This window comes from Onychostoma macrolepis, chromosome 24, assembly GCF_012432095.1.
Source record: "Onychostoma macrolepis isolate SWU-2019 chromosome 24, ASM1243209v1, whole genome shotgun sequence".
In the NCBI taxonomy this organism is placed as follows: domain Eukaryota; kingdom Metazoa; phylum Chordata; class Actinopteri; order Cypriniformes; family Cyprinidae; genus Onychostoma; species Onychostoma macrolepis.
In genome coordinates, this window is record NC_081178.1 from 7,778,868 (window position 1) to 7,803,309 (window position 24,442).

Consider the following 24,442-nt stretch of genomic DNA (forward strand, 5'->3'; position numbering starts at 1 on the left):
ATACATGCTTTACAAGTATTTTTCATCGTTAGTAATGTTAACAAATAGAACTTTTAAACCATATACACACACAAAATATGTTCAAGACCATGGTACCACAATGGCACTTTTTGTTAGTTCCAACTTGTAGTTGTATGAAGGCTACTAAGGGCTTTGTGAAGGGTGACTTTGAGGAATGCTGGCTGCTTTGAGAAGTTATAAGAGTGCTGTTGTGCTGAGGGTGTGAGGAACTGTAACTGATGGATCTGGGAGTGTGTGTGGTTGAATCATGTTCAGTGTTGCATGTCTGGGGTTATGGGGTATAGTTATGTATGGGGCGGGTGGTGTATAGTAATGGGGGGCTGTGGTTGAAGATGGCAGGGTCAGCTTTGACATGAGGAAGGGAAAGAGGCTTTGTGCATTTCCACTGGAGTGAGTGCAGAGACGCTTCACTACCTTCACTAATATATACCCTTACTGACTTACTGCAGATTACCCCCCCCCCCACTCCCCCCCCACACACACACAGGTTTATATGTGTTATGGGGACATTCTAGATACATTGGTTTTTATACTGTACAAACTGTATTTTTATATCCCCTTACCCCAAACCTACCCCTCACATGAAACTTTCTGCATTTTTAGATTTTCAAAAAAAAAAAAAAAATCATTCTGTATGATTTATAAGCTTGTTTCCTCATATGGACCAAAAATAAGAAGACGACATTTTGTCCCCATAACGTGGGGGATACCAGGTACACACACACACACACACACACACACAAACAAACACACATTCTCTCGCTTACTGTTTTGTGTACTGCCTGTAGAAAATGCAAAATTAACATTAAAGGGGTTACAATGCTGTTTCATGCATTCATTCAGTTGTTTACACTGTTAAAGAGTTGGATTCTCATGCTAAGCATGGACAAAGTTTCAAAAAACTATTTGGATGTATAACAGAGTATTTCTGTGCCAAAAATCGTACTTCCGGGTTCGGACAGTTTTTTTTTCGATCGTGGCTCTTCATGACATAAACGACAGTGGAACTCCTTATATGGGCATTTCTCCTGGAAGAACGCGCCCCTGCACTCATCGACCAGAGCGAGAGCAAGAGTGCGCCCAATCAGGCACTCGCTCGGGAAGAATGTCTCTAAATAAGTGTGTTTTCCCGAAGAACCCAGCGTTACGTAAACAGTGAATGCAGTTTGTTTTTTCGGGGCAGCAACTGAGTTTCTCAAGTGTGTTTTTTGACGAACGTTTTATAAACAAGGCCCAGTTCGACGCTGGATTTGCACATTGTTTGATACTGAAAGATAGAGCGGTCCCAACTATAAAAGATCCCGGTCATGATTCAGAACTGCAACCAGTAAGTGAAACGGCATCAAATGTCTCTGTTTTGTTGGCGGTCGGTGCTTGTCACTCTTTAGCTCCGCCCACGGTGTGCCTCCAGGAGCTCGGCTTTTTTCTGAGAGAATCGTAAAGCTGTATTTCTCTTTTATATATATGACAAAACTAAAGACTTTTTGGAGATATGAAGGATGCAATACTACTCTATAGGTACTCAAGATTAACATGAGATTGGGTGAAACTGTGTGTGTTATGCCCCCTTTAACATATTTAAAGCCAAATTGAAAAGGAGTGAATTTTTTTTTTTTTTTAAATACCACCTTAAACATACATTACTAACCTCATATTTTTATGGTTTTGCTGCAGGGTGAAGCACAAGTCCTTCAAAGTCACACATGCACTGAAGCCTCAGGAGCCGCTCTGGAATGAAGGGTAAAGGAATGTAAATGTCTTTTTCATTGTATAAAACATAGTAACCACATTTCCATAATACAATGCGTGAGTGTGAGGTTTAGTTTTCCTCCATTTGACAGACTATTGCATGTGAAATGAACACTTTCAGGCTCTTTATAGGCTCTCAGGGGCTTGGGTCCCCCCCACCCCCACCCCCACCCCACCCCGTCTAGACATTAAACAGACTCTTCTCTGACCACCCAGGTGCCTCTCTTTTATTTATCACAGATGACACCTCTGTGAACGAGACAGGAGAATCTTCCTTCACTCTTCTCTCGGCTGCCACAACAGACCTGACAGCTGTCTCTTTTCACTGACGGCAGACTTTTTGCTTTCTTCCGAAGGGCAGTTTTTTTAATCACGCATGTGAAATGCCATCTCGGTGTTTTTTCGAACACTTTAATTCGCTGGTATTTCCATATGTTGTGGGGAAGATGTGAATTTTAATGATTTTCTGATGACTGCAGCGTGATTTATTTGAAGGCAAGCTCCGCATCCACATTAGTAAACACTTTTCCTGCTCGCTGACCGCAAAGATGCATGACCTAAAACCGCATCTCTGAAAATATATCTAAAACTAGTTAAACAAAGATGACAAAAAAAGAAAAGTAATCTTTCTTTCCCTCTCTCTAAAGATTTCCAGACAGCACACGGCCTGGTTTATTCTTAGTCAGTCCGGTAGCAGTATTCTAGTAAAATGATATGAGAATGGACTCAAAACAGCTGAAAATGAATCATTGTGTTCTGGCGAACTGGAAAATTCAATACCTCTGCTATAGCCGTCGATAACGCTGACCAGAGCTTCATGTCTTCAGACCGTTTTACACTCTAGCGGAACTAATTGTGCTCAGTTGGGAATACTGACATTTGATTTCTCTCTCAGAGAAAATATAAACATATTGTGTGGCTGAAATTCAATAGTGCCAAGCAGCTTTTAAGCTCTCTTTTGAAGGATATTTCTCACATAAACAAAACACACACAAATTTACACTTCAGACACTTGCCACAAATACGGTATACTTTGGTGCTCAATTGCTTTAGGGGGAGAAAAATTACATCAGAAGGAATTTATTTTGAGCTTCTTTTGTTGTGAAATTTTAGATAGGTTAGATTAATTATCTACAGAATCTAACATAATATTGCCCTAGCATGAAATGTAGCTAGATTTCAATACATTAAATGTATGTTTTCCATGATTTTGGCCTGTACCACAGAGGTCTTGACCTTTTCGATTGTATCAAAAGATGAAAATTATGTAGCTTAACTGTTAACATTTGAATTGGCCATTGAATTGATATTGAAAGAATTTATTTGTAAAAAAGTACAATACTGTACAAATTGTACTGAACAAAAACATATTTCTGCTCAAAATGTTTTTTTGTTTGTTTTTTGCATGTCAGGCTCAATTTTATACCCGAGTCATAAAAATGTGTCTCAAACATAAAAATAAAACTGAAAGGGCCATTTTTTTCTCATGCTCTCAGAACCAACAGTTGTTCAGAAAATCTCTCTCTGAATAAAGATGAGATGTGGCAGATTTACATTCCTTGATGACTAAGGATTCTGGGTAATTATGAGGATCCTTGCTAGATTTAATCTGTGCTGCATTTGGTATGATTGGCCAAGCAAACTAATCAAACTACCTCCTCATACACACACACACACACACACACACAGAGGTCATTGCAACTTCAACAAAATATATTCACCTCTTCACTGCAGAAAATGCCAATAACTTCAGAAATAGTTTTAGAAGATTCCTACAGAAGGACACAAGTGGGAATTCATGAAAGAATAAATAAATTGCTGGTGAGGTTTTGATTAACTGGCATGGTTAGCATGGCAAATCCCCCTAAAGATTTGGAGATTAGAATGCAAAGTGTCTAAAAGCTCATAAAAGCAGCGTTTTCCCTCAGGAAAGTGGTGGTATTGTTCATATTCAGTGCATTTTCTGTGAAAACAAGCATTTAATCACATTGTGTGGAATGAATGTGTAATATGCCCCGAGTGCGTATAGCATGCAAAATGACTCTGAATCTCCTCACTGCTTTAGCGCTGCACCCAACAGACAGAACCACAGAGGATGCAGCAGTGTTCATAATCATATCTGCCTGTGTACTAATACCAAAAATCATTTCAGACCAGAATATTCTTTATAAAATGAGGTCTGTTTAGATAGATTAGGATGGAGATGTCACGATTGATTGAGAAAGGTGAAATAATGCCGGCAGGGTACGAAAAGGGTAGACAGGTGGCCAATATATCAGCGGATTTACACAAAAGGATTAAGCGCTGGTGTAGGACACAATTGTATTATAGATTAATACATATTATGTTCCCAGTTCTCAGTGTTAATTCTAAGAAACATATTTAACTTCAAAGAATTTTGATCTGGGGAAAGTAGAACAATGAGCCGACTGCTTATGTTACAGATTAAAACAGTATTTAGAACCTTATGCTGTGAGTTAAAATCGTTAATATTAAACAAATGCCTTGAAGTAATATCATTTATGAATAGATAGGAAGCAGCATTAATTCGAAAGGAAATTATTGTTTTGCAAAAATGAAAAAAGAGAGAACATTTGGCATTAATCAAATAGTGGAGAGCAACGCCTAATAAATATTCATTCTAGGTTTTTCTCAAATTGTTCTGTGTCTATGAGAGAAACTGCAGCTTTCCACTTAAAACTCTGTTTACGTTTTGTTTAACATCCCTAAAATCCAAGTCACGTTTCTCTTGATGGATGTTTTCTAATTGCTTTTACACCCTATGAAATTGCAGTTTTCTGTCCTGTGTTGACATATTTCATATGGAAGCAGTAAGTAGGTTTTGGTTTATCTCATAAACCATAATTTGCTATTCACTGGTTGGTTCAAGGGGAGGGAAATGCTCAATCTAGAAAGCATCTGATTGGACAGAAATCTGTACAGTGCAGGATGAGGCATCCATATTTTTGGGCTGTTTTCACAAAAGTGAAATGAAGTAAAAATTAAACGCCTAATCTCTAAAGTGAATTTTGTCAACATCTGCACTAAAAAAACATGTTGTAGAAACAGAAAATGCTAGTCAATTTTTACAAGTAATAAACAAAAAAGTGCAAGTAATGTTGAAATGTTGAAGTAGAAAGACTGAAATAGTGTGTTCTTCTAAACCATACTCCAATAATCTTTATTTACTACTTCAAACATTTTTTACAGTTTAGGAGTGCACTAGGGTTGATGCCCTCAAAGCTAACACAGACTAAACTCGTATTTTGATTTCATGGGGTCATTAAACTGGAATTAAAGTCTAGAAATATCGACACAGACACAACGGACAGAGAGATAGAATGGCAAAGATGGACAGAGAGAAAAAAACACAGAGCCAGAGATCCTAACACAAAAAATTACCATCATTAAACCGGCCCAGATGGCTCCTACACACAGTGTGCTCTATTCCTCTTGTCCTAAAATCAAATGCTTCATCCTTTTAATTATCTTGTATCTGTGAATACCAAGTATAGAAATGTGTCAAAAACTTTGCTTTTAGAACATATTTTGCATCAGTAAAATGTTTAAAACAGCCATTTACAGTTACTGTTTGGGCCCATTGCTTAAAACCTGGAAACAAAAATAAAAAGTCAAGATATTAAAGACAAACCAAATTTGTGACAATAAGATGTTACAACTGAAATTGCTTTAAAGGAATGGTTCACCCAGAAATTAAAATTTGCTGAAAATGTGCTCACCCTTAGGCCATCCAAGATGTAGATGAGTTTGCTTCTTCATCAGAACAGATTTGAAAAAAGTTAGCATTACATCACTTGCTCTCCAATGAATCCTGTGTAGTGAATGGGTGCCGTCAGAATGAGAGTCCAAACAGCTGATAAAAACATCACAATAATCCACAAGTAATGCACAGGACTCCAGTCTTTAAATTAACGTATGCGTGTTTGTAAGGAGCAAATTCATCATTAAGACGCTTTTGAGTTTTCTATCCAATATTAGGGAAAGCTTTTCCCATCTGAATCAGGAGAGAAATATGCACAGATCAAGCACCGTTTACAAGCCAAAACAGTCTAAAATAGTTCTAAAAAAAACATGTTGGTGGATTTTGATCTGTGAGGACAACAGGGGGTGGACATTTTCACTAGAGGAAATGTTATTACTGGTATTTTGGCCAGAAACTATATGGTTTAAAGTTAAAACCCCTTATGGATGTTGTTTCTTTTTGATCGTTTTGCTTCAAGACAATAGTTGATTGACAGATGGATTATTTGTGGATTATTGTGATGTTTTTATCAGCTGTTTAAACTCAAATTCTGACGGCACCCATTCACTCCAATGGTGAGTAACCTAATCCGGTAACACTTTAGAATAGGGAACACTTATTCACTATTAACTATGACTTTTCCCTCAATAAATTCCTAATTTGCTGCTTATTAATAGTTAGTAAGGTGGTTGTTAAATTTAGGTATTGGGTAGGTTTAGAGATGTAGAATAAGGTCATGTAGGTCATGTATTGTTAAAAGCGCTATATAAATAAAGGTGAAATAAATCATTTAGAATGAAGTTTACAATGAATTGCAGTGCCTTCTTAAGGATGAACAGATTTTATTTTTTTTATTTTTTTTACCAGAAAACAAGACAATTAAGAAAAGGACATTTGCAGTGTACTGTCAGGGACTTCACAGAGAAAGCCATTTGTAATGGCTCATAATTACCAGTAAACACTGTCAGGAACAGTGAGATTGATGTCGGGGCAGAAATGTGGACCTGGGGATCAAATCGATCATTACTAGTTTCTTAAAGGTAAACCACAAAACACTGGTCCAAATTGCTGTGAATGTATTCAAGAATTACGGCCTTCATAGATGAAGAATAACACAGTGTGCTGTGTATAAATAGCTCAGCCTTCACAATGAAAGTTTTGTTTCTATCTGCGAATCCCCACTAGCAGCACTGCATTCCATCATTCCATCGTCTCTTCATTCTGCCAAAATCCTCACAGAATTCATGATTGGCACAGATTTCTAACAGAGAATGAGAGGGAGAGAGAAATGGAGAGATGTGCACTTGCCTCTAAGTGACCTTAGCATCCGTCATAAAGATTCTTAAAGAATGGATGAGAACACTGACCTTGAGCTAGGGCCCCTGACAGTCGTGACGAATTTCAAGGACTTCAACACTTTTTAGGTGTTGCACTGTTGTTCTGCCAACACTGTATGATTTAATCCAGTTTGAGCAGTGACACAGGCTGGCAGTGCAGTCCCAGATGCAGGGACAGATTTCAGAAACAGGCCAGACGATGCATGTAGCCAATCTGGATTACGATAAGAGACAGACAGAAGTGTCCCGCTCTGAATCTTGGAGTGTTGACTTCTGTTCTGAAGAGCAGACAGGATGATTAGAATTGCAGAGCGCACTCTAAACAAATCTCAAACTGGTGCTGCATTTTAAACATGCTTTTAAAAATGCTCATTTTCGCTTAGTGAATGAGCAACCTGCACTCATTTTTAAAGCCCAAATTAAAGTGCTTTTGTCAATAACTGTGCATTTCAGGTGTAACTAACTCTTCAAGATAATGAGAAACAGAGGGGGATAATGAGTAAGAATAAAAAATTAAAAGCAACATAAATTTGGACTTGCTCCATCTCTCGTGTTCCTCAGGGATTATTTTTTAACTCTAGAGTCTAATGGTCTGAATAAAAGTTTAGATTTTTGTCAATAATGATGCAAAGGAAGGTTGTGAAGAAAAATTCATGCAATTATCAAGACCAGTGCTGAATTTATTTAAATAAATAGACACCTTCAGACAGTGATCATGTTTATATGCGTACAAATATTCTGATCATAATATGATTTATGCAATATTATGCTTTCTATAAAATTGCATAGAATAAAGAAGAAATATATATATATATATATATATATATATATATATATAATTCAAGCATAATGAATGAATTAATAAATGAATCCATACATACATAATAAAGAAAGAAAGAAACATTAATTTAGATAAAAATAAAACATCTCAACCTTTATTTGCTAACTCACCTCATTCATGTGTGCTAATGTAAGGACATGAATGAGAAATAATCATTTAATTTTATTTTTTTGGATTTGTAAAATAGGTATAAAAGCCTTAACTAAAAAAAAGTATGTGCATGCAAACATGTCCAATACTCTTAAATATGTTCGGTGTTTTCATCTTAATGTTTCTCATTGATTCAAGCACAAAAAACAAACCACTCATGAATGCTTTTTACAGGGTTAACCTCTCAGTTCATGGATAAGAGTAATACGGATTGCAAATGGATTGTAAATAACAGCAAACAACTCCAAAGCGGTCACATTCCCTTTGTGAAAGGTAAAGATGAAAGGAAACAACATATATGTTGCCTACATGTGCACAGGAGGCCACAGCCTCTATACAGTAGTTAGACCTTGTGGACTTGTGTAATTGTGAAGATGTACAAATCTGTGAACTTCCAGTTGCATCGAATGAATATAAATTGATCAGTGTCCTTGAAGAAACTTGGAAACTAAAGAAGGAGTAAAAGAACATACCTGAGGCAAAGATTGGCCTTATTTGGCAGTGGTACTAAGTGTAAATCTCCAATAGTAACTATCCCATCCAGGTATGAAGACTTGGTTCCTTTAAATATTTTTTTCCTGCGGAAATTGTTAATAATGACTGACAGTCATAACACCTACACATGTGAAGAAAACCTTTCAAAAAGGTGTGCATTTGCATAAATAATAAGAATCCTCATAGCTGTTGAACAGCTGCTACCACTGGGAGCTTTCCAAAGTAATGAGTGATTACATTTACTGCAATCAGAGAACTTGCTGTTTTTCCAGCATGAGAATGTGCCATCTGACAATACGAGCACAAAATGTAAAGTTGGTGTGTGTGTGTGTGTGTGTGTGTGTGTGAGAGACTGAGAGTATAATGCTTAGTGTTGGGGAAAGTTACTATCTATCTATCTATCTATCTATCTATCTATCTATCTATCTATCTATCGGCTTTGGCAAGTGAATGTTTAAAATTTTGTAGTTAAAATTACAATTACAAATTATAGAAATTCAAATTGAGAAACTGAATGAATTTAAAAAGGCATTCTTAATTCAATTCCGCATGATGCTTAATTGTTTATCAAAAAAAAAAAAAAAAAAATGAAAACTTAAAAAAAAAATGTATTACCTGAAAATAAGCTGAATTATAATAGAAATATTAAAAAAAATAAACCTGGAAAAAGTTGAATGAAAAAATGTTACTTTGGAAACCAAATTAAATAAAATAAGCCCAAATTCAAGTACTAAAAAAACAACGTCATCTGAAACTAAAATGCGAAACAGAAATATTTAAAAAGTGAAAATATACAAATAAAATCTACTTCAACATAAATAAATACTGCACTGTAAAAAAAAAATTATTGTTGCTGCATGTTAAATTTGCTTTTACTTAAAGGGATAGCTCACCCAAAAATGTAAATGCTGTCATTATTTACTGACCCTCAAGTTGTTCCAAACCAATGGGAAAAAGAGAAATACCATGGAAGTCAGTGGCTAACATCAACTGTTTGGTTACCCACATTCTTCAAAATTTTTTTTTGGTTAACTATTCCTATAAAACATGCAAAACTGAAGTTTACTATTTATTTATTTATTTTGAGTTGGGACTACTAAATGCTACTATTTGTAGTTGTAGCCTAATGGATAGAGAGTCGGACTAGTAACTTGTAAGGTCGCGGGTTTGAGTCTCAGGTCCGGCAGGAATTATAGGTGGGGGGAGTGAATGTTGAGCGCTCTCTTCCACCCTCAATACCACAATTGAGGTGAGACCCTTGAGCAAGACACCGAACCCCCAACTGCTCCCTGGGCACCACAGCATAAATGGCTGCCCACTGCTCTGTGTGTGTGTGTGTGTGTGTGTGTGTGCGCTCAAAAAAAGTTCCCCAGGAAGATTGCTCAAAAAGCCCCATGTATCATCACCCTGTTTCCAGCATGCTTTGCATAGTGCTGGATCGGGACAGTAACTATTGAAATTAAGTGTTATTTTATGTGTTTTGGAGTACCAGAAAAGGCCTGTGTGTGTTGAATGATCAGTTATGTTTGACATTTTAAAAAGTTTCTGATAAGTTGTTGTGGTCACCACTGTGCTGAAGAGTGGAGCTTCTGGCTATACAGTAGGTTGTGGGTGGCTACATGACTTAAGTTCTAGTGTATGCTGCTCCATCAATGAGCAATAGCTGCACTAATGTCAGTGCAGTGACGAATAAACTCTTACTTGTTCACTGCAGACATTTGCTATGCCACAGAAGCTATTTTTAAACATACAATAGCAATCAAGAGTTCATATTACTCACTTTTTATATGATATAATATATTGATGCATGTTAGGTAGACTTTACCTAAGTTCTTAGTGTATCACAGCTGTTAAATTTAGGTAGTCCTTACGCAACACATAGGATGAAATCTACTAAAATAAATTAAAGGGATAGTTCACCAAAAAATGAAAATTCTGTCATTAATTACTCACCCTCATGTCGTTCCAAACCTGTAAGACCTTTGTTCATCTTCAGAACACACAAATTAAGATATTTTGGTGAAATCTGAGAGCTTTCTGACCCTCCATAGACAGCAACAGAACTACCACGTTCAAGGCCCAGAAAGGTAGTATGGACATTGTTAAAAAAAAGTCCATGTGACATCAGTGGTTTAGCTGTAATTTTATGAAGCTTAGGTGCAAAGAAAACAAAATAAAACACGCCTCACTGTAAAAAGTGATAAGTTGACTTAACTTTAAAAAACTGAGGAAACCCCTTGCCGTAAAATTATTAAGTAAATAATAAAAAAAAAAAAAAAAATTCACTTAACTTATTATTATCATTTACTTAAAAATTTTAAGACAACGGGTTTCCTCAATTTTTTTAAGTTAACTCAACTTATCACTTTTTACAGTGTGCGTTGTGGTACCCTTGTGAACGTGCGTGGAAGACTGACAGGGAAGAGAAAATGTTTTTGAATAACGTCGTAATCTTTGCTTTCTTTGTTCACAAAAAGTATTCTCATAGCTTCATAAAATTAAGGTTGAACCAGTGATGTCACATGAACTATTTTAATGATGTCCTTACTATGTTTCTTGCCTTGAACGTGGTAGTTGCGTTGTTGTCTATGTCAGGGTCAGAAATCACAATTTGTGTTCCGAAGACAAACAAAGGTCTTACAGGTTTGGATCGACATTAGGATGAGTAATTAATGACAAAATTTAAATTTTCGGGTCAACTATCACTTTAAATGTAAATTGTTACCTCAGTTTTATTGAGTAGTTTCTATAGGTTTCTTTTTATAGTGTGAAAAAGGTATATAAATAATACTAAAACAACACTGATTTAATGTATTTAATCGTCAGTCCTGCTGAAAAGGTAACATGAATTACACTAGAGTGTTTGACTGTGTGTGTGTATCTTGGATGTCTGGACTGTGACCACCCTCACCTTTCCTGCCCACAGATCTATTAGAACATAGAACGTCTCCACCTGACAGTTTGCCGGCTCTCCTTGTCTTTAATTTGAGCTTCCTGTTACAGGTGTCAGTCTTCTGCTCTGCGCTGTCAGCCCCTGTCCATTACAGCGGTCAGCACTGCTCAGAACTCTGGGAGAAATTGCCTATGTCTTAAGTCAAATTACAGGCAGGCTACTGCAATTCAGTTTAACCTGATGGAAGAAGGAAAAAAAGACAGTGGGTTGAAAAGACACATGGCAGGAAGTCCAAATCAGTCTGGATTCATAATAACTGGAGTCTATGCTCATATTGAAAGACTGTATCCTACGAAATGTCCAGGGAAAATAGGCAATATACTTATCTGACACTTTCCCTGCTGTCTGAAAATATTGAAAAATTTAAGATATTCCATTCGACTAATATTTGTTTCGTGAACAGTCTTAGAAATGTCTGAAAACAGAATAAGGCTTTCGGTTCCCTGTCCTGAGGCCTTTAAAAACAGCACAACACATGCATACTAAGCGATATCTCCGTTAGATGAAAAATAGCAATCACCATGATGGGCGGCGAGAGAAATACTGATCTCTAGTGAGTTATGGGCATCCAGGGCAGATGAAAGTAACTTCCTTGCTCTATTCGGAATATCATTATTCCACAGATGCTCTGGGGCTCATTTCAATAGACCACAGTGGCCATATTTTAGCTTGACAGTTGAGTGACTATATCAGCAACAGATAATGACACTACGCCTAATATCAGCTTCAGCTGCTGTGAACGGTGACAGGTGAGGCATCGCTTTATAAGGCTATTGAAGATTTATCAGCTGATTAACCTCTGCTTAAGATTGTTAGCAGTATAAATAATTGAGGTTTGAGCTGACACTTAGAACATGGTAGTAATTTGAGCGAAAAATAAATTAGATGGAACGTGGACATCCATTATCCATCCAAATATGCTAATAATGCTAAAAAGGAGTCCAATGTCAGGCCAAAGTTCTTAGTCTTTGAAATATTGCTCTTGTTCTGTTATGTTAAAGGTTAGCATTGTCACTTTTTGTTCTCAGATTCAGAACTAATTATGTTTATAGAGACTTTCTAAAAGTGTACCAAACAAATAGTGAGGTTAGCATGTTGCTAAGCTAACGACTCTAGGATTCTCTCTAACGATACTCTAAAAAGCACAGCAGATACAAAAAAGTACAACTTTTAATTTAAAAATGAAAACTATTTTTGTTTGCAGTTAAAAACTGTTCAACAATGACAAAAAAATATATTTACATACAATGCTATTCAAACGTTTGTGAACAGTAAGGGTTTTTATTTTAAAAGAAAGTAATACTTTTATTTAGCAAGGATGCATTAAATGTGTCCTAAACTTCCTATTCATCAAAGAATCCTGGAAAAAGTCATAAAAAATTAAATAAAATAAAAAATATTAATCAGCATATTATAATGATTTCTGAAGAATCAAGTGACGCTAAAGACTGGAGTAATAACTACTGAAAATGTAGCTTTGCCATCACCGGGTTAAATTACATTTTGAAATATAATAAAAGATAAAACAGTTATTTTAAATTGTAATAATATTTCACTATTTTCAACCAAATAAATACCACCCAGGTAAGCATTTTCAAAAACATTTTACAATTCTTACAGACACAAAACTTTCGAATAGTAGGTTACACAAAAATGCATTTATTTAATATATAATCAATATTTCGCTCCACTCTATATGCCAACTAGGATAAAAATTGTTGAAAAGGTTTCTGGGATCGCCTTATCTATGAAGCACACATGAAATGCTGCTTAACATTTTAGCCACAAGGTATTTTATGAGCATAATTTAGCTGCCTACTGTTTGGAACAGCTATCATATAAGCGGTGTCCCTATAATGCCTATAAATATCACCTAGGTGGGCAGCTCACAAGGTTTTGGAACAGAGCTAATTTGTTGGCTGACAAATTACAGCTGTTTAAGTGATACATTGACACATTGCTCAGCCTTCATCAACTCATTACTTTACGTCAAACAAGCAACAGTTCTGAGCAGGGTTATAAGTCATTTCCCCTCAAGGAGTCTGAGCTCCTCCATGCAAGATGCTCCTTAAATGTATTAAAAACCTTTATACCCCAAGTCTGATGTAATGGCATGGATTAAAATAAACACTTGGAGTTTGAATGGGTCGCTGACTTTGTAGAGAACGGCTTCCTGGGCCTCTTGTCTTTGGACTGCAATCTATTGTCAAGCCCCAGCAGCCCATTGACACAGCCATTGATTTCCTGATTAATGTACCTCTCTGTCATTGGTGTTTAGAGCTGTAGACATCATTTTAATGTGTGCATGATCAATAGCTCCATCAGCACTGAAAATTTCCAGCAGACAGACAGCGGGAGATGCTGGTCTGCACTGCACAACACCTTTAACACAGAGAGAGGAGCTCCTCTGTCCTCCATCTCTTGTTATAAATCTCATATGTCACAACTTTCAAATGCGATCATACCAGCGTTTGATTTTGAGTATGTTGGCTTCATAGAAAATGAGTACAGTATCTATCTATCTATCTATCTATCTATCTATCTATCTGTCTGTCTGTCTGTCTGTCTGTCTGTCTGTCTGTCTGTGTCTTACCTATTTATCTATTTTTCATAAATTATCATTTTTTTCCTCCAAAAACTGACAATTATCATTATTTACTCTTCCTCATGTCATTCTAAATCTGTATGGGTTGTTATAATGAACTAAAACTAAAAACCATTAAAAGAAATAAAGAAATAAATAAATTATTTAAATTGTTTAATTAAAAAAAAAAAAAGTTGTCAAATTTAAGTTGAAGTACTAAAAACTTAAAAATGTATTAATTCATTATGCTTAAATTATATATAAACTATAGATAGATAGATAGATAGATCTGTATTTAAAAATAAACTAAAACTATAAACAATTATCAAAACACACAAGTAACAGAAATTATGAAAATAAAATCTATTTCAAAATAAAAACTGTAATGGTATATCAATGATATTAAAATAACACTGGTTTGACTTTCTTCTGTGGAACACAAACGATAAAATGTATATCAGTGTATTTTTGTTTATAGTAAGTTATTTTTTCTTTAATTTTTTCAATATACTTATTTTTCAGGAAAGAAAATATATGCCATTTTATAACAAATAACTAATATTTTACAATAACTTTTTTCCCGACATTGTCTTGAAGCTACAAAATTAATACAGTAATATTTCACAAATTAATCTCCATTATGATCAGAGCAGCAACTGTGAGTTTAATTTGCACATATTTATCAACAGATTAATTTATCCTGTTTATATTTAGTTTTTTTATATCTTTCCCGTCATAAATATTTAATCATCATACTGTAAACAATCTCATAAGAGTACATGCAAATATTTTCCATTTTAATCATAAGTGACCTTATATGATTCCAGTATTGTGAAATCTAAATATGCAGCAGTGATATACAACTGAATTAAGAGTGGTTAACAACAGCTACTTGAATTTGATTAATTTTACTCATCATATGCTACGCAGTCATGCAGTTACTGTACATGTATGACCAGCAAATGCTGCTATGATAAGAGAAAAATCAGCTCACACACAACTAAAAGGATTTAGCAAAACCTAATTCTGACTCAACATAATATTTCTATGCATTCTTTACAATTCTGTTTAGTTCATGCAACAACAGAGCAATGAAGACCTGAGTAAAAATGTCTTTATATTTCCATCAATGCACTTATGCTTTTAGTAAGATTATGTTTCTATCATCAGTTGGATTCGCATATAGACAGATGGAGAAATGACAGAAGTAGAGGTAAACTACTTACTATGTACTGCAGTAGTGATGTTTGCACAACTGTGAAAATAAAAGTAAAAAATGCATGCAAATTCATGAAAATTCATTACCATAGAAACTGCTATTCATTCGAGGCAAGCTGTAGATACCTTTTCTTTAATTACATTTCCTTGAGAGTGTTTAGGTTAAAGTTTATGACATAACCGCTAACAAAACAACACTTTAACATAACCAGCCAAATGAAATTTCTTGTTGCCATAAATTATCTCAAAGAGCTTATGGACCAGTAAACATTTCAATAAAGTACAGGTAAACAAAAGTTTAAAGCAAACACGAAAAAGCAACACATACATAAGATCCAACAAAATACAACACATTCTAAAAAGCCATAAATGGTTTAAGAGGCATTTTGTACATCATTTCTGGAGATTATTTTGCACGACAGAGTACGTGTCACATATTTCCTCCTTTACTTTTCTTTCCCAAACCAAAACCTGACACACAAGAAGCAATATCAGCCCCGGCCCCCCACTGTGCATCAGCCCTGAGCCTTTTTATTGACATTAAGCAGGAGAAAGTCATCGGTTTTAATGCAGAGCCGCTCTGGTGGGAAGTATACTTCAAATTAGGCTTGGCTTTTGAAATGCTAGTGCCGTCCTCCAGAAGTGGGTGGGGTCGGGTGCTGGTGGGGCAGCTCTCGCTCCAGGGCATCCCTTGGAACATCTCTGAGCATCACAAAGCAGACAGAATGTCTGAAGTAAAGCTTCCAGGTGTCTAACTGAAAGCACTGAGCCCTCTGAGAGTTTTCCTTCATTCACACCAGGACTTTTTGCTTTTATTTCTCTGGAATAAAACTTTGCAAAATTTGCCACTTTTAAAGCCTTGAGGTATTCCAGAAAGCCAGCCTATCTGTGATGTGCTGAAAATCAAACTGAATCCACAGATATATTCAACAAATTATATATACAGACAATGCAGGATGCCAAATATTGGAAGCTTTTTGTTTATGCATTTATTGTGCATGTTCTGCAGTAATACGAGAAAAGAAATGCTCCCGTTTTGCTGTTTGTCTGGCCAGGTCAAATTTTTATCCTGTGCTCCAGATTTTAACCTGCTTCTCCTCTCTGTTACAGTACACAGTGGCCTCAAAAAGTATTTAGATATAATGGACAAATTTGTGCCAAATACACTACCTTTTTCTAAATTAAGTACTATTAATAATGAATACTATTAATAATAGTAATATTATTATCATTTAAAATAACTGATTTCTATTTCAGTATATTTTAAAATGCAATTTATTCCTCAGATGCAAAGCAACATTTTCAACATCATTACTTCAGTCTTCAGTGTCACATATTCAGAAATAATTGCATATGCCGTTTTTGTGCTTAACAAACATTTATTATTATCATCAACATAAAACAAAATTAATTTTGCTTAATATTTTTGTAGAAGAAAAAATGGAAACAAAATGGCATTTATTTGAAATATGTTTTGTAACATTAAAAATGTTTTTTACTGTCATATTTTTCCAAATTAATTTTAAGTGTCCTTGCTGAAAAAAGTATTCATTTTTTAATCATTAAAAATGTATTATTGAACTTATATTGTAAATGAAAATAACATTTAAATAGAATGAATTTGAAATGAAATGTGTAACATTTAAAATAAAACTATATTTACACAATAAAAAAAAATAATATTTGGATACTTTTTCGCCAGTGTTTACCAGGTTAGTGGTATCATTTAAAAAAAAAATATATATATATATATTCTCTACACTGTAAAAAATAAGTGCAATTTTAACTGTAAAATTTCGTAAAAACGCTATGGAAAAAAACTGTTAATAGGTTAACAGTAAGTTCCCGTACTATATACAGGGAAAAACTGTAAAAGATCTAACCAGACATTTCATGTAATTTTACAGTAAAATGCTGTTAATTATACAGTTTTTAGAAGTGAAAAATAACAAATCAATGTATAATTTACAGTCAAAAACTGTAAACTGATATTCCCAGAATTCCCTGTGCAACACTCCACATTTGAAAGTATTTTGTTTAAATAAACATGTTTTTTTAATAGTTTTTGTTATCAGTTATGTACATTTGGGCTTTATGTTACATCTTCTGTTGTTTAATGAAAGTTTATTGCATTATTTAAGTATCATAGGTGGTTGTTAGTATGTTAAAGGTACAAAACAGATTTTAATAGCAGTGCGTGCTGTTGAATTTACTGGTTTACATTCAAATTTCCTTGTTTGTAAATTGCAGTTTTATACTGTGAATTGTACAGTTTTGTTCTGTAGATGTGTTTACAGTTTTTCTGTATTTTTTACAAAATTATTCTGGCAACCACAGCTGCCAAAATTATTTTGTAAGAACTACAGAATTGTTTTTACAGTGTACAGTGTATATGTATTATTCCGCTTTGTTTTATGTCTGTAAAATACTTGTTACTGTATTCTTGAATAGACAGACATTCTATAGTCTGCACATAATGTCAGCTATTCCAGTGTTTTCTGTTTGTGAACTACTTGCATGAAAATCGAATTGCTTTTAGGATTTCAAGCAAAATCCTTTTTCTTTTTTTTTTGTGCAGTGTAAACAGAATGGATGCTGAGATTTGACCTTGCAAAACACTTGCTGTGAGGCAAGACATTTACTTGGAATCAGCTCAGTGAATCCTTCATCAGACATCCTCTAACGAGAAGTCAATCAGCGCTCGAGAGAGTAATTGCATGCTGTCAATACTCAATCAAGAAATGCCTGCTGGTGGAATAATGTTTGGATTTGATCTCGGCTAGTAATGCCATCCAGGTTCACGCTCTCTCTGCTGCACGAGCGCAACGCACAGGATATCGCATATCGCATATGTAGGTTTAACGTTCTTAAAGAAAACACGCAAATAAACTCAAGCCATCGGATTGACCAAGTCGCCAACTTTGACCCGGAGACCTATTTTCTTCATTTCATCCTGAGCTTAGCAATGATTTCTGAAAAGCATCTTAAGCAGACTGCAATCCGATTGGTTATGGTTTTTATGACAGCCTATAAAGGATAGAGTTAAATCCCACCTCATCATTAGCTCCAGTCGGCACATACGAACCCCTGGTGTGCAGACAGAGACAGATGTTGCTTTGAATGTTGACCCTGCAAGGAAAAACAATAATTGGTATATTAGACAACATTCTACAAGCATTTTTGTGGCACAATAAATGACATCACCTATATCGGTTAGCATTAATATAACTATTTCTCTTGAAAAATACAATTCCTCAATCCTAAATCCCAAGTCCTCTTATTCAATAAGATACAGTGTAATCTCTAAAATGCCGCAATACCTTTAGATTGTGTTTAGGGGCTTCTTGCTGCTCAAGTCAGAGTTACCTCACTCAGATCAATACATTTTGATGTTATTATCTGTCTCTTTTTGATTTATGTGGAAATATCTGGGACCTGAAAGTGAAGTATCGTTAAGACTGAGTCATTTTTCTCTCTAATCACAGATGTTGTTTGTCAGTTGCTACAAGGAATGAAAAAAGTTAGCAAACCTTTTACCTCGTACCAGAAACAGAAGAGCAGGGCTTGACAATAAGAAATGCCATCTGGCCAGAGAGAACACATTAATAAAAAAAAAAAAAATATATAAAAATAATTATTAATAAAAATACAAAATAAATTAAAAGTAAATAATTTTTATCATTTATCATCACAAAAGTAAAAATGCAAGAGAAAATGTAATCTTTGATTGTAAAAATATTGATAAATCTATAATATAATATAATACTATAATATCAAATGCTTTTATAATAATAATAATAATAATAATAGATACATGTAAAAATAATTATTTAAAATGTATAATTAATTATTGATAAAAATATAAAAATATATTAAAAAGTAAATAATTTTTATATATAAATCTATAATAATAAACAAGATTTTAAACAATACTTTTAAAATATTAAATAAATGTGAAAATGTTTTAGATAAATTATTTGCAATTATCTATAAATAATCCAAAAAAATGAATGTAAATCAATGTAAACTCATAAAAACATTTCTAATATTAAATTTGATAAATATTTACTTTTTTGAAAAATATAATTTACAAATAATTGTAAATCAGAGTGACCAAGCAGAATATATATATATATACTGTATGTGTGTGTGTGTACTCTTTGTTGATCTCTGAAATAGGCTCATACAATATTATTAATCAACCCATTTTATTGTAACTATTAACTACATAAATATACCGTTACATCCTTTACTTTAAGACATTGTGCACCAACAATTACATTTAGTCATTGCGTAAATGTAAGATGCTAAATAAGCTGAAGTTAAAGCACCTATTTATTACGCATAATTCATAGAAGTGCTGTGGTGAGTAAAAAAGCAGTTGAATGTACTTTACCGCTTAGAATGCTGACACTACAGGCCGGGTAGCTTTAACCAGTCCATTTTTGGCGAGAACTGAAAGCTGAATCAATGCATGTCAGACACAGAGAAGGCCGGAAGGCCACAAAGATGCTGCTGGGATGGATCCACATTTTCCATTAAGAATACTGTCTGTTAAAATAATCTGCTGAGTAAACCAGCCAGCATGGTTTTTTGGAAGCAGATTCCCCTGCTGCACTTTACCGATGCTGCTGAGCATAGAAATAATTCAGAAGCGAGTGAACCCGTTTGCAAACCCAATGCTGATTAAAGATCATAAGAGAGTTCTGGTGTAACTTAATAACTGTTTTTTTCTTTGCGTCGTGTCCAATAAACCTCTGTATTCTTGACCCAGGTCACATTTCCTAAGATCTAACACATAAACTAGACATAATAGTATACTAGCTTTTTTAACACATGAAAAGAACACCTTAACTAACACCCCAAGTGCCAGGAAAGGAATGTTCCCTTGTTTCCATGGTGATGAATTAAAGTGTATTTTTGCCCTAAAAAGCACCACTAGAGGTGAATAATAGGCCAAGCACACTTTCTCTTACCCTGCTGTTCATTTCTCCCAGCACGGCCCATTTTCTATGTGTTATCGAAGAGTCTGATCGTCACGAAGCAGACCAGTACCCACCGACTCCGGTAAAACTGATACAATTCTTGAGGGCTTTTACAGTAGGTCTAACTCAAACAGTTAATCCTCCTGAGACAGTATTAGACATACAGTGCATTATGTTTCAAGGAAAGCTGTGGATAAATAAGTCAATAAAGTGAAGATCATATATTATATATTTTGAGTGTGTAATTCAGCAAAAGCTATTTATTATTTGAATGAAAGCATTCAAGACAACAAACCAGAAGTTAAAATATTTGATGTAACTTTGCGTGACTCTGTAACATTAATTAATGCTAATCTGTACAAATGTGCAAATACAGTATCAAGGGAATATATATCTGCAAAATAAAAAATTTTCAAACTGCTGTAAATATAAAACATAAAAATATATAAAATATAAAACAAAATACAAATAAAATAATACAATAAAATGATGGATCTTGAAAAAAAAAAACATTTGTATGCAACTTGCTAAAATAAAACCAACTGTCAAAAAATAATAAAATAAAATAAAACAAAGTGAAATAAAAGAAAAGAAAAGAAATAAATTAATCTTGAAAAAAAATAACTTAATTAAATAAAATAACGTAAAATAAAACCAACTGGCAAAAAAGAAATAAAAGAAATAAAAAAATAAATTAAATTAAATAAAAATAATGAACCTTGAAAAACGTCTCGGTTACGTACGTAACCCTCGTTCCCTGATGGAGGGAACAGAGACGTTATGTCGTGACGACATAGGGGATTTACTTGGGAGCCCCAATCATCTCTGACTTAAGAGAAAACGCCAATGAATATTGGCTAGTGGATTTTGCATACCTGTGCCACTCCCCGTGCACACGGGTATAAATAGGCGGCAGGTGCATCCACTCATTAGGTTTTAGGCTGAGGAGCCGAGAACGAGTCCCTGGCAACCAGCGATGGTTTGAGATTGTGGCATGGGGACATAACGTCTCCGTTCCCTCCATCAGGGAATGAGGGTTACGTACGTAACCGAGACGTTCCCTATCTGTCGGTCACTATGAGTTATGTCGTGATGACATAGGGGTCCTATGGAAAGCGCCACAACCTTGTGGCATGCAGATGCTGACAAGCGAGCGCGTGACAGACAAATGCCATGCGAAAGGTCGCAACCTTCCCATCGCCCCAGCGCAAATTCGCTAACCTTGGTGCCCGCAGGGACCACTGAGTACATCGCTGCTGGAGATAGCCAAGCCGCTGTTCCTTTCCCCACAGAAGTCGGAAGGGATTTCGACCTTCAATGAAAGATAGCTTCAAGTCTTTTCTATTTGTTGTTACAGCTTGGCAGTAACGACGGGGAAGCAAGCCTTTCAGAGAAGGGCGCTACGGAGGCCACATCCTGCACGAAGGGAGGTAACATGTGGAGACACTGATATGGACTGACCCAGGCCTGGGGCAGTACTACATACGACTGGACCCTGGGGCAGATCCTACCTAGGGGTAGGGACGAGAGCTGCCAGCAGGGCCTGACAGAGGGCTCTGTCAAAGGGAAGACACAGGTTTACCGTGAGGGAAACCTTACCGTGGTAGAATACACATATGGGATTACCCGAAGGGAATCAAGCCATACGGACACCTAGCCCAGTACAAGGGCTGACTGGAGACCCGGGCGAGCTAACACAAGTACTGGGCCTGGTGTCAGACTGCTCCGCCCAGTCTGACTGCCGGGGGTGCTGGAGGAACTCCACCACCGTTCGCCGTCTGGGGAAATGAACTGGAGGAGGAAAACGGCGCTCGTATCCCCGGGTGAGGGGGAATGGCGCAGCAAGCGTGACACCGGCCAGCTCTTCCTGCCACTTACCTGTTACCCAACACACGGGAAGAATATGGCTCGACGCGGAGATTGTAAAATCTTGCGAAGGTGTTTGGTGTCGCCCCGCCCGCAGCTCTACAGATGTCTGCCAGAGAGGCGCCATGCGCCAATGCATAGGAGGAGGCAACACTCCGTGTGGAGTGAGCCCTCACCCCTAGGGGGCACGGCTCGCCTTGGGATTGGTACGCCAAGGCGATGGCATCCACTATCCAGTGGGCCAACCTCTGCTTGGAGACAGCCTTCCCTTTCTGCTGACCTCCGTGGCAGACAAAGAGCTGCTCAGAGCTTCTAAAGCTCTGGGTGCGGTCCACGTATATGCGCAACGCTCTTACGGGACACAGCAACGCCAAGGCTGGATCTGCCTCCTCCGAGGGCAGCGCTTGCAGGTTCACCACCTGATCGCGGAAGGGCGTGGTGGGAACCTTAGGCACGTATCCAGGCCGGTGTCTCAGGACAACGTGAGAGTAGACCGGCCCGAACACAAGGCACTCTTCGCTCACCGAAAATGCTTGGAGGTCCCCGACCCTCGTGATGGAAGTGAGCGCGGTCAGGAGCGCTGTCTTAGCAGACAGGAACTTAAGCTCAACTGAGTCCAGCGGCTCAAAGGGACCCCTCTGAAGCCCAGCCAGGACAATAGAGAGATCCCAGGGGGGCATCAGGGGTTCAACCTCCTGGCACCCCTCAGGAACCTCACGACAAGATTGTGCTTTCCCAGGGACCGGCCGTCCACTGCATCGTGATGGGCTGCAATAGCAGCCACATACACCTTCAAGGTGGAGGGTGACAGCCTACGCTCCAACCTTTCTTGCAGGAAAGAAAGCACTACTCCAATCGTGCATCTTCAGGGGTCTTCTCGGTGAGAAGAACACCAGTTCGCGAACAGACTCCACTTCAGTGCATAGGCTTGCCTTGTTGAAGGAGCTCTAGCCTGAGTGATGGTCTCTACCACAGTCCGTGGGAGACCGCTCAAGTCTGCCGCGTCCCGTCCAGGAGCCACACGTGGAGGTTCCACAGATCTGGACGTGGGTGCCATATGGTGCCAAGCCCCTGAGAAAGAAGGTCCTTCCTCAGAGGAATGCGCCAGGGAAGAGCTGTCGCAAGGAGTATGAGTTCGGGAAACCAGGTCTGGGTGGGCCAGTACGGCGCGACCAGCAGTGTCTGTGCAAGCAGGCTCACTGGGGGAAACACATACTTGCGTAGAGCCCGAGGTCAGCTGTGTGCTAGTGCGTCCACATGCGACGTGATCGTACACCTCCCAACCGGTTGATGTACGAGACAGTCGCAGTGTTGTCCGTACGGACCAACACGTGCTTGCCGAGCAGCAGTGGCCGGAACTGCCGCAAGGCCAGATGCACTGCCAACAACTCTAGGCCGTTGATGTGCCAAAGCAGTCGAAGCCCTGTCCAGGGCCCCGAGGCTGCCTGCCCGTTGCATGTAGCGCCCCAACCCGTACTGGAGGCATCCGTCGTGACAACGACATGCTGGGACACTTGTTCTAGGGGCACCCCAGCCCGTAGAAAGGCAAGGTCCGTCCAGGGGCTGAAGGAGCGGCGACACTCCTGTGTGATGTTCACACAAAGTGTACCGCGACACCATGCCCACCTCGTGACTCGGGAGTGCAACCAGTGCTGAAGTGGTCTCATATGAAGCAACCCGAGCGGTGTGACTGCGGCTGCGGATGCCATATGCCCCAGGAGCCTCTGAAAAGGGTTTCAGTGGTACCACCGTCCTGCCTCTGAAGGAACTCAGGCAGTTCAGCACGGACTGGGCACGCTCGTTGGTGAGACGCGCCACCACACTCACCGAGTCTAACTCTATACTGAGAAAAGAGTTTCTCTGCACGAGGGAGAGCTTGCTCTTTTCCCAGTTGACCTGAAGCCCCAACTGGCTGAGTGCTGAAGCACTGGGTCCCTGTGATCACACAACTGTTCTCGCACGCGGGCCATGCTCGAGATCCTCATGCCCACTTCCCGTAGCGGGGCAAGGGCGCCCTCCGTGCCTTCGTGAAGACACGGGAGGGACAGGGACAGCCCGAAGGGGAGGACCCTGTACTGCCATGCCCGACCCTCGAACACAAACCGTAGGAACAGTCTGTGTCACGGTAGGATCGAAACATGAAAGTAAGCGTCACTCAGGTCGATTGCTGCAAACCAATCCTGGGGCTGGATGCATTTGATATGCGCCTGTTCATCAGCATCTTGAACGGGAGCCTGCATCACGCCGGGGCAAAATGTGCTACTTACCTGTTACCCAATTGGCCTCGGTCTGCTTCTGTACTGCCGAGAACTGCTGGGCACAGTCCTCGACAGTGTCGCCGAACAGTCCAGCCTGGGAGACGAGAGCGGCAAACAGCGCACTGTCGACATCGCTCAACAAGGCTGAGCCATAGATGGCCCTCTTGGACCCCAAGTGTGGACATCGCCTTCCCGAGGGACTGCGCTGTGACTTCCATCGCC

At 37.8% G+C, this 24,442-nt stretch overlaps 1 long non-coding RNA gene across 1 annotated transcript in view; it reads left to right on the top strand.

The window, feature by feature from the left end:
* Positions 1 to 1,120: 1,120 nt before the first annotated feature.
* Positions 1,121 to 24,442, top strand: part of LOC131532841 (uncharacterized) — a 29,445-nt gene continuing 6,123 nt past the window's right edge. Inside the window, exons 1-2 of the long non-coding RNA XR_009268971.1 lie at positions 1,121 to 1,348; positions 1,696 to 1,761. This is a non-coding gene — a long non-coding RNA (uncharacterized LOC131532841). The remainder of the gene's footprint in view (positions 1,349 to 1,695; positions 1,762 to 24,442) is intronic.